At 36.7% G+C, this 11,323-nt stretch overlaps 1 pseudogene; it reads right to left on the bottom strand.

The window, feature by feature from the left end:
- Window positions 1–9,800: 9,800 nt before the first annotated feature.
- On the bottom strand, window positions 9,801–10,921 carry LOC138142016 (olfactory receptor 10J1-like; annotated as a pseudogene).
- Window positions 10,922–11,323: the final 402 nt, after the last annotated feature.

Raw genomic sequence — 11,323 nt, 5'->3', positions numbered from 1 at the left:
AATACTTTTCAGGTCTGTGTCTTGAACTGGATCTCTACCAACTATCTAAGCAGAACAAAGACCTGTGTTTCTAATCAGTTAGTGAGGAAAAGGAAGGGAGGAAAGTGTTAGTACTTGAAATGGTTCATGGTGGATTTGTTGGCAACTCTCTGGGCTTTTCGTAGGGTTGCAGCATCAAAGATGGTTTTCCCTTGTTTGGGCAAAACATCAGAGATGTTGTACTACCCAGTGATTCTAGGGTAGAGATGGACTGAATGGAATTATAAAATAGGGTCAGGAGACAAAGAAGAAGGAGGAGAATATGGATGAGAGAGAAAAGGGTTTTAAAGGAGTCCCAGAGAGTAGAAAATATTCAAGGAGAAATGAGTAACTTGAATCAATTATAGGAATAGTAATGTGTACCTTTGTGAGATACCAAATGATCAAGTAGAAATCGGTTAAGTCAAGAACTGATAAATGCAGAATAGCTACTGTAATTTATCTCATATAGGGGAGAAACTTGGGAGAGTTTAACTGAAGGGTGTTGCAAAGCAGAAACCTCTGACAGATTGCCATACAGTGTTAGCACTTGAGAGACTGGGTAGCCTTGAAGTTTTTGCTTCTGAAATTTTTGAATGCTGCCAAGGGGTGATGTTCACAGACATGCTTTTTTTGAGAGGAAAATACAGATCATAGAATCATAGATCCAGAGTGAGAAAGGACCTTAAAAGTCATCTAATGCAACCTTATAATTTCACTGATGAGGAAACTGAGGCCCAAGAAGGTTAAGCAACTTCCCCAAGAATATACAGGTAGTAGACATCAGAGGTGAAATCTGAATGCAACTCTTCAGACTCCTGATCCTATTCACTGTCCTACGTATACTTTTTCTTTTCAAGATGGTGGTGAGTCTCTTAACAGTACGGATATTACTATGGATTTCTAGGCCATAGCTGTGTATAGAAATCTCTCTTTATTAATATAATAAAAGTGTGAGAACTTACTGGAATTCTAAGATTTATAATTCAAGGCAAAAGTTTTCCCTCCCATCCCTGAGAACAATTTGACTTCTCAGATTTTTGAGCTGGAAGTGGGACTTGAGTCATGCTTGACTCAAGATAGTTTTAAGAGATATACATGAGGATGATAGCATCTTGGCCTGAGTTGGGAAGAAAGGGCATTAGGGGGCAAAAGTGCTGGGCACCCACCCACACTCTGCACAGATAGCCCTCTCCTTTGGCCTTCTCAGGCTTATTAAAGCCCCATACCTCCTGGTCAGCTTGTTGCTGCTTTTAAGGATATTCTGTCATGCCCCTTGTTCTCCACACAAGCCTGCCTTTGTCATGCTCAGTCCTATTTCCCTTTTCCCTCATTTTCCTTCCTCTTCCAGTCCTCCCTGCTGCTTCTGATCTCCACTAGTCCCTGGCCAGGGTCCGAGGAGGAGAACTGAATTAAGGAAAAGGCAGCTGGAAGTGGAGGGTCCTTCAATATTACTGTGGTCTGCCATATTTTATGTAACTTGATAACTTGAATTATTTTAATATTGCAATAAACATTTCTAATCCTGAAAATTAAAAAAAAGAGATATACAAACAAGCCTGAGAGAGAGAGCAGACTGAGTAGAAGGCTCAGGGAAATGGTAGGCTTAGCCTTAACTTGGACTTATTGAGCAGAGCAAGAACATCATTAGTATGGGGTCAATAAACAAAAGAAAAAACTGAAAGGGAAGAGATGTGGTAGAAAAAGAAGAGAGAGTGATGTGGACTTCTTCAGGCATCCAAGAACAGAAGACTTGGGTCAAAATTACCTTTGTACTCACCTATTCAAGGAATGAAGGAAGTTCCCTCTAATACCGACTTTTCCCCCAACTCCCTCCTCTCCATACCTGTCTAGTAACAGATACTATAATATGCTCTCCTCTCTCTTCTTTAACGTAAATATTTCCTATATTTTGATTTTTTTTCTTTCAAATATAGAGAGGATAAAAGTTTTCTGCAGAGAAACAATTTAAATTAGGGCAAAGAGTCAAACTTCTGTCTGAATGTTAGGAATTTTATTATATAAGGGCTCTTCACTATTGTGATTGTTCTAATGCCTTTTCATTTGATATTAATTCCAAAAAACATCAGAGAAAGAGACCATGGAGAGCTCAGGGCAATTCTATTGCCCCTATTCTAAAAAGAAAGCTAAAGATGTAATGGGATATGGCTGATGAGCTTTCCAGGGAGAATATGGGTAGGAAGCAAAGGACCATGCTCAAAGAAAAGATCACACCTAAAACCAAATAAGTGACTGGGAAGAGTCCAGCATTTCATCTGTCCAGTAGGGTGGACAAAGCAGAAAGTAATGAATTATTGAATACCGCAGGGTGAACAGTACCATTCAGAGCAACATCAAAGATGTTACATTAACCTGTTTAGTAATAAGATAAAAACTTAGGGAAGAAAACTTTCTTTACAAACCTAAAATTCCTATACTTTTCTAGCTACTTAACTCTCCTTTTGGCACCCCACAATCTTATAATCAGATTAGAAAATTAATATCAAAGAACATTAAAGAAGGAACTTTAAAGACTAATGTAGCTTAACCCAATTATAGAGGAGAAAAATGTGGTGAGAAGGCAAACATCTTGACAAAATCACATAACTTTTAAGTAAACCAGCATTTACATTGCTAAATTTCTTTCCATTGTACCATGTATTCAGTTTGTAAAAATCCTTTCCTGACAAGACTATGTTTGCCTGTCAAAACTAAAATCCTTTTGTTTTTTCCTCTATTTTAATGAAGGAAGGAATGCTCCAAAATTCCACCCCGCCCCGCTTTTCACCATTTCTTGAGCATGGTGGTAAGCATCTTGCTTCTATAGCAAAACTATTCTATTAATGAAGACTTAGCATTAGACTCCCTTTGCAGTTGTTTCTGCTTTAGAAAAGTAATGTGCAATGGAAGAAGTACTGGTTTCAGTATCAGAGAATATGGATTTGAATCCTAACACCTGTGTGATCATGGGCAGCCACTTCCCCTCTCTTTGCCTACTTCCTCATTTGTTAAATGCTAAAACTGGGCTAGATGATCTATCTCTAGGGTCTCTTCAGGCACTAGATCTATGATATTATGAATATCTTTACTTTGCTTTACACTTCCTTCTTTGAAGAAATGCTTCCTAATGAAGCCTTTGCTTTAGGCTTCATGCCTTCCCAGAATATTTTTTTTTCTGAGAAATATTTGCTGGATTGATAAAACAGTCAAAGACATGTTTCTCCCCAACCTTTCTCAAACCCAATGTGATTTAAAGAAAAACTGAATTTAGTCTATTATCTCACTCTTCTATTAGGAAAAATTACATATTATGAGAATATTCTGAGGAAGAAAATAATTTTTATTCTTATTGCTCTCTTTGTCTTTATCACCCTCATTATAATTTTTCCTTCTCAGATTTTATTTGAATCAAAAGAAATGTAAAACGAAGAAAAATTCCAAACATTCGTGATAAATTTATTTTATTCAATAATTTTATATAATGAATTATTGGTGTGTATACTCCACGTTAATTTAAAAAAATCTCATTTTTAGGGCATGACCAATATTTGCAGGTATCTTCAAAGAGAAACTGAAGAAAATTTTAAACTAATTTTAGTACACGTGTTTTCTAGCAAATTAGGGTATGGGTAACTTAAAAAAAATTAACCTGAAACTGGAGTCTTAATGTAGAGTTCAGCAATAAAGGACTGAATGTTATCAAGTATCAGGGCTAAAAATGATCCAGCCTGCCCAGGTGGGAAAGGCCAGAGATGTTAAGGCCAGGCATGTTTTTTTTTCCCCCAGGTATGTGCTAAGTTTTAATGTTTTTCTGGTTTGTTCAATTCTTTTAATTTATTTTTTCTATTTTATTGTTTCAAATTACATGAAAAAATAATTTTTTCCTGTAGGTGAGATTTTATTTTTTTCTTTTGATATACTTATTTTTCTTTAATTACATGTAAAAACAAATTTTAACACTTTAAAAAATTTGAGTTTCCAACACTTTCATTTCCTTCTCTTCCCTGCTCATTGAGAAGGCAAGAAATTTGGTTATAGGTTATACATTTTGATTGTAGGTTGCACATGCACAGTCATGCAAAACATATTTCATTATTAGTCAGATTGTAAAGAAAATGCAACCCTCCAAAAAAAAACCCAAGAAAAATAATCGTTTTTATCTGCACTCAGATTTTATCAGTTTGTTCTCTGGAGATGGATAACATTTTTCATCATATGTCCTTTGGAATTGTCTTGGATTGCTGAAAAGAGTCAAGTTGTTCACGGTTGATCATTTTACAATATTGCTGTTAATATGTACAATGTTATCCCAGTTCTGCTCATTTCACTTTGCATCAGTTCATGTAAGTCTTTCCTGGTTTTTCTGAGGACATCCTGCTCATCCTGCACAATAATATTCCATCATAATTATATACCACAACTTGTTCAACCATTCCCCAAGTGATGGGCATCCCCTCAATTTCTAATTCTTTGCCACTACAAAAAGTTGCTATAAATATTTTTGTATGTGTGGATCATTTTCCTTTTTGTTTTGTATCTTTTTGAGATGAGGAAGTAGTGGTATTGCTGGGTCTGAGGGTATGTATGGTGTTATAGCCCTTTGAACATAGTTCCAAATTGCTCTCTAGAATGTTTGGATCAGTTTATAACTCCATCAACACTGCTTTCATGTCACAATTTTCCCACATTCCCTCTAAAATTTGTTATTTTCCTTTTCTGTCATATTAGTCAATCTGATAGGTATGAGCTGGTACTGTGCACTTTTTTTTACTGTGCATTTCTCTAATTTATAGTAATTTAGAGCATTTTTTAAAATAAAGCTGTAAATAGCTTTGATTTCTTCATCTATAAACTTCCTGTTAATGTCTTTAACCATTTATCAATTGAGGAATGACTCATATTCTTACGAATTTGACACAGTTCTCTATATATTTGAGAAATGAGACCTTTATAAGAGATACTTGCTATAACAATTTTTCACATAAACATTACTGATTGTGTATTTCCCTCTATTCTATTTTCACCTGGTTTATCCTTCTCTTGCTGTTTTCACCCTGTCTCTCCTCAAAAGTGTTTTGCTCCTGACCACTGTCTCCCCCAATATTCCCCCTTCTATCAATGACCCCCTTCTTTTATCTTTTTCCCCTTCTACTAGCCTGTATGGTAAGATTGATTTCTATACCCAACTGAGTGTGTATGTTATTTCCTCTCTGAATCAATTCCAATGAGAGTAAGATTCAAACATTGTCTTCCAACCCCTATATTCTCCTTCACTATAAAACCTCTTTCCTTCATGCCTTTTATGTGAGATAATTTTCCCAATTCTACTTCCTTTTTCTTCCATCTCCCAGTGTATCCCCTTTCTCACCCTGTAATTTTCTTTTCTTTTTTTTTTAATATTTATTTATTTATTTTTAGTTTTCAATAGCATGCTGTGATGGGCCCTTCTTGCAGGCCTGCTGGGCTTCCTTCAGTGGGAAATTTGTTTCTCTCTGTCACTTTGTGGGTTCTGTAGCTCTAAAGTTTGTTTAGAGTAATATTTTATACATGTATTGGGGGAGGTGGAAGCCTGAGCTGCATGGGAGGCCTGTTTCTACTCTGCCATCTTGGCTCTGCCACCCTGTAATTTTCTTTTTTTTAGATGTCATCCCATCATAGTCAACTCATATCCATGCCCTCTGTTTATGTATATGCCTTCTAGCTGCCTTGATAATGATAAAATCTTATAAGTTACACATATCATTTCCCATGTAGGATTGTACATATTTTTAACTTTATTGAATCCCTTATGATTTCTCTTTTCTGTTTGCCTTTTTACGTTTCTCTTGAGTCTTGTATTTGAAAGTCAACGTTTCTATTCAACTCAGTAATTTTCATCAGGAATGCTTGAAAGTCCTCTATTTTATTAAAGATCCATTTCCTCTCCCCTCCCCTGCCTTGAAGGATTATACTCAGCTTTGCTGTGCAGGTAATTCTTGTTGCAATTCTGACTCCTTTGCCCTCAAATATTCTAAGCCCTCCAATTCTTTAAGGTAGAAGCTACTAAATCTTGTGTGATCCCAATTATGTCTCCATAATATTTGAATTGTTTCTTTCTGTCTGCTTGAAATATATTATCTTTGACCTGGGAGCTCTAAAATTCAGCTACAATATTTTTGAAAGTTTTCATTTTGTGATCTCTTTCAGGAGATGATCAATGGATTCTCTTAATTTTTATTTTACCCCTTGATTCTAGTATATCAGAGCAGTTTTATTTGATAATTTCTTAAAATACAATGTATAGGTTCATTTTTATTCATGACTTTTAGGTAGTCCAGTAATTATTACATTATCTCTCCTAGATATACTTTTTATGACAGTTGCTTTTCTGATGAGATAGTTCACATTTTCTTCCATTTTTAAATTTTTTTAAATTTTGTTTTATTGTTTCTTGATGTCTCATGGAATCATTAGCTTCTTTTTGCTCAATTCTAATTTTTAAGCAATTATTTTCTTCAGTGAACTTTTGTAATTCCTTTTCTATTTGGCCAATTTTACTTTTTTATGGAGTTCTTTTCTTCACTGAACTTTTGTACATCCTTTCCCATTTGGCCAATTTTGTTGTTAAGGTATGATTTTTTTCAGAAATTTTTGTTCCTCCTTTATCAAACTATTAACTGTTTTAAAAATTATTTGCTTGCATTACTTACTACTTTTTCCAATTTTTCTTCTACCTCTCTTATTTAATTTTTAAAAATCCCTTTTTAATTCTTTTTTTGGGGAACTGAGACCAATTCACATTTTTTTTAATTTGAGGATTTTAATGTAGCTGTTTTGATTTTGCTGTTTTCTGAGTTTGTGTTTTGATCTTATCTGTCACCATAGTAACTTTGTACAGTCAGGTTATTATTATATTGTTGTTGTTTACTCATTTTCTCAGCCTATTTTTTGACTTTTAATGCTATGTTAAAGTTGGACTCTTCTCTTGGGATATAGGGAACACTGTTGCAAGTTTTGGGGTATTTTGTGTTGCTATTTTCAGAGCTAACTCTAAGATTCTGTAAGTTTTCAGTTCTTCCAAGGTGGTATGATCTGAGGAGAGGTATGTTCATTGTGCTCCTGGAATGGGCTCTGGTCTGTGAATGGCCACAAGCACTATTTTTCCCCTGGAACTGTGACCAGAGTCCATAGTTCCTGTGTCTGGGATCTGTACTGCAATAGTGCTCCTCTTTGCCCTGAAACTGTGACCCAGAACTGCATATAGACAGTATAACATAGTCCTGTACCCAGTACCAGCAAAGGGTATCAGATAATCTCCTTTTGACCTGCCGTCTGACCCTGTTTCAGTCATCTTCAATGTCTGCTTCTTGTTTGCCAGGATGGGACCTATGCTGGATTGTTCTCTACTCTCACATGAGTAAGTTGAACTTTTCATGCCAACCTTCTAAGTTGTCTTGGGCTGGAAAATTGTTTACCCTATCTTTTTGTTGGTTTTGCCATTCCAGAATTCATTTTGAGGCATTATTTTAAAGTTATTTGGAGGGGAATTTGGGAGAGCTGGAGCAAGTCCCTGCCATTTCTCCTCTATCTTGGCTCTTCCCCCAGGCATGTTTTAAGTAATATCTGAATTAAGAAACCAGATTGTGTACCTGTATTTTACATACTGACATAGTTTGTACACCAAAAAAGTTCCTCACACTGTGGTACAATGCATTTTGTACCTTAAATGCTAATTAATAAAATGCATCAAAGCTTCATAATACTTGGCTTTTCATACTTGGGGTATGAAAAAAAGTACAGACCTAAACTATGATTAGTTCCTTGTGTGAAGGTAGCAGAAGAATGGACCAATATGAAAGAATATTTTGATGAATATAGTGAAGTCATGTTTGGTGACCTGGTAGTTTGTCACAAAAGGGATCTGCTAATTAATATGTATCATTGGTGTCTTATTTTGATAAATCTTCACTGTGTGAAGATGACACTATTTTCTTAAAGATTATGCCAGTGGATATGTAAATTCTGACTAGTTCAACCCATCTGGAAAGTCAATAAATTAATCAACAAATATTTATTAATCACTGACTAAGCTAGATGCTATACTAGGCACTGGCCATACATATACAAACAATAAAACAATTTATACTTTCAAGGAGCCAACGATTTTAATAGGGGAGACAATGAGCATATGCTGAATAAATACAATAGAATAAGTATATAATAAAGACAAAGTATTTTGGGAGGGACAGCACGAGCAGTTGGAAGGACTAGAAGGGCTTCATGAAGAAGGTGGTGCTTAAGTTGAGTGGGAAAAAGAGAGGAATTCTATGAGGTAAGGAGTGAGTACCATTGAAGCATGGGGGAAGGCCAGCCAGTGCAAAGGCACAGAGACAAGAGATGGTTATGCAAGGAACAGAGAGAATACCAGTTTGGCCCGATTAGTGTGGCATATAATTTACTATGACCCCAAATTTCATTCCTCCAAAGCAATCTAGAGATGAACCTCCCCTCCCTTTGCTTAGCTTTGAAATCATGTTTGTTGGGCTATAGTTCTGCAGACTGCTCTTCTCCATTTTTGAAAATTAGGATCACCTTTGTCCTTCTGCAATTTTTCTGCTAACTCTTTCATTTCCTACATTCTTTCAGATTTTATTGATATTGACTCAGCAGTTTCATGTGCCAGTTCCTTCAGGAAACAAAGATCAAGGTCATCTGGGCTAAGTAACTTGAATTCTTCATTCAAGGGAAATTAGATGTTCTTTTATTATCTTCTCACTTATCTTGGGTATCAATTACCTGTTAGTCATTTTTGTTCTGTCACTTCCAATAGAAGGTGATTCTCCTTTGCAGAGAAAACAAAACAAAATAAAAATCGAGCAACTCTGCCTTTTTCCAGTCATTTATCACTGTCTCATCCACCCCAAACAAATGTCCTCTGTCTTCTTTGTTCCTCCTTTATCTTTCACAATAGCTAAAAGCAAAAAGATTTTGTTGATCTTAGTTTCCCTTGCTAGTTTCAGATCATTCTGAGCTTTAACATTTATGGAAACTATTTTTAAAATGACCGTACCATTCCTCTTTCATCCTTTGCTGCTTGACCTTGCTTCTAATTTCTATCCATTCCTTTTAAAAAATCTAAGTTTGTGTGTTTTCCCTGAGCAGTGAGATTGGTCTCTTCAAAAGAACCCCACTGCCCTTCCTTATTGGAATTGTTTCTCTTTGTATCTTCCAAATTTTCTTTGTGACTATCTGCCATCCTTCCTGGGACTTCCTCTATAGAATTTTACTCAATAGGATCCTATCTATATGAACCCTTTGAAGTCTACTTCCCCCAAATGTAGCATGCATATCAGAGTACACCTGGATTTCCCCTATTTTAACATAAACTCTAAGAAGAAGGGGCCACTTCCCTGCAAAGTTTTATAATTTTTAAAACAGCAAGCAAATAATAGCTGTTTGTGAGAAGAGATCCAGAAAAGAACATTTCCTTGTTGATTCCTCTACATCTTGAAGGGTGAAATTATTATTGAGGTAAATAAAAAAGTGGTTAGCTACTCTGTTTTTGGCAGGCAGAGAGAACTTCAGTAAATGTCTGGATAATTAAGTTCCCCATCACTTTTATATCATGCCTGTGTGCCATATTCCCCAAACACCTCATCTGTTTCCTCTTTCTCTCTAGATTGTCTGTAGTAAGCTGCATGAAAAAATAGCTTTGGTTTTCTCTCTCTTTACTTTCCATCCAAATACTCTCTGGTTCCTGGATTCCTTAATATCCAATTTCTTTTGAATAACATGTACCCATCCAGGCCCTCTCTTATCTAATGTTGTGGTTTCTTGGTACCATGAAACAATGGATAAAAAACCTTTTTCCTAAAACCTGACACAGAGCATCCTTGACCTTCTGGTTCCTCAGGCTATGTACAACAGGAGTGAGTAGTAGAGTGATATCAGTATAGGTCATTGAAATCAACTGGTCCTGGTTTCTGGTGTTCTCTGATTTGGACTTTAGGTAGGCAATAGATATACAACCATGGTGAACAATGACCACAGTGATGTGGAAGGCACATGGAGAAAAGGCCTTCTGCCAACCCCCCAGAAAGGCAATTTTAAGGATGGTGAAGATGATGAGCACATAGGAGACAAAGACCAAGGCCCTGGACACCAGGATCACCATCACACTTATAAGCATCAAAATCTCTTTGACAGGGGTGGCTAGGTGGAGCAGTGAGTAGAGCACCGGCCCTGGAGTCAGGAGGACCTGAGTTCAAATCTGGCCTCAGACACAACACAAAAACTAGCCATGTGACCTCAGGCAAGTTACTTAACCCCAGTTGCCCTCCAAAAAGCAAAAAAGGGAGGTTAGAGGTCCTCTAGTCCAAAGTCCTCATTTAGGGGAGGCTAGGTGGTGCAATGAGTAGAGCACCAGCCCTGGAGTCAGGAGGACCTGAGTTCAAATCCAGCCTCAGATACTTAACACAAAAACTAGCCATGTGACCTTGGGCAAGTCACTTAACCCCAATTGACCTCCAAAAAACAAAAAAAAATCTTTTTGACAGTAGTGTCAAGGCAGGGAAGTTTCACTACAGGACAAATGTCACAAAAGAAGTGGGGCACTTCTTTACTGCAGAAAGGAAGATCAAACACTGGTGTAACCTGTGACACTACTATAATAAGATCATTGCTACATGCTCTACATACCAGCTGAGTTCATGATGACTCTATGCTTCAGGTCATGAATGGCTACATGTCAATCAAATCTCATTACTGTGAACAAGAAAGCTCACAGCAAAGTTGTTGATAGCTAAGGTGATAAAGAAAAAGGTGGCGTAACCTTCCAGGTCATGGATTGGCTCAGACTCATGAGGTTGTACAGCATTTATAGAATAATGACCAAAGGATATATGGTCTCAGAAGTGATCAGCATAGTTAAGAAGAAGTATATAGGCACATGGAAGTGATGATCAGTGCTGAAGATAATTATGATGATGTCATGGCCAACCAGGGTTAAGATGTACAGGGCAAGAAGCACAATAAAGAGAGGGAGCTGGTGATCATGGAAGCTGGGAAATCCCTGGAAAATAAATTCATTCACTTCTGTCTGATTCTGTATTTCCACTTAGTATTCTCCAGGGCTGAAAGGCACAAAGAAAACAGAATTGGAAAAGTCCACCAAGTAGACTGAGTAAATTAGTTTGACTGAATTGGTTTAGAATATGACCTTGGCAATCTGCATATTCCCTGTTTGCATGGTCCTACTTCTCAACTGTCTCTTAGCTCTGGTGAGTAATTTCTCTCTGTGGGTGCCACTGATTAAAATGTGTGTGTT

The sequence above is a fragment of the Petaurus breviceps genome, unplaced genomic scaffold, assembly GCF_028583685.1.
Source record: "Petaurus breviceps papuanus isolate PSGF00001 unplaced genomic scaffold, PetGlider_PUasm1.0 90510, whole genome shotgun sequence".
In the NCBI taxonomy this organism is placed as follows: Eukaryota; Metazoa; Chordata; class Mammalia; order Diprotodontia; family Petauridae; genus Petaurus; species Petaurus breviceps.
Note: the sequence above shows the minus strand (reverse complement) of the source record. Positions and strands in the feature narration are given on the sequence as shown.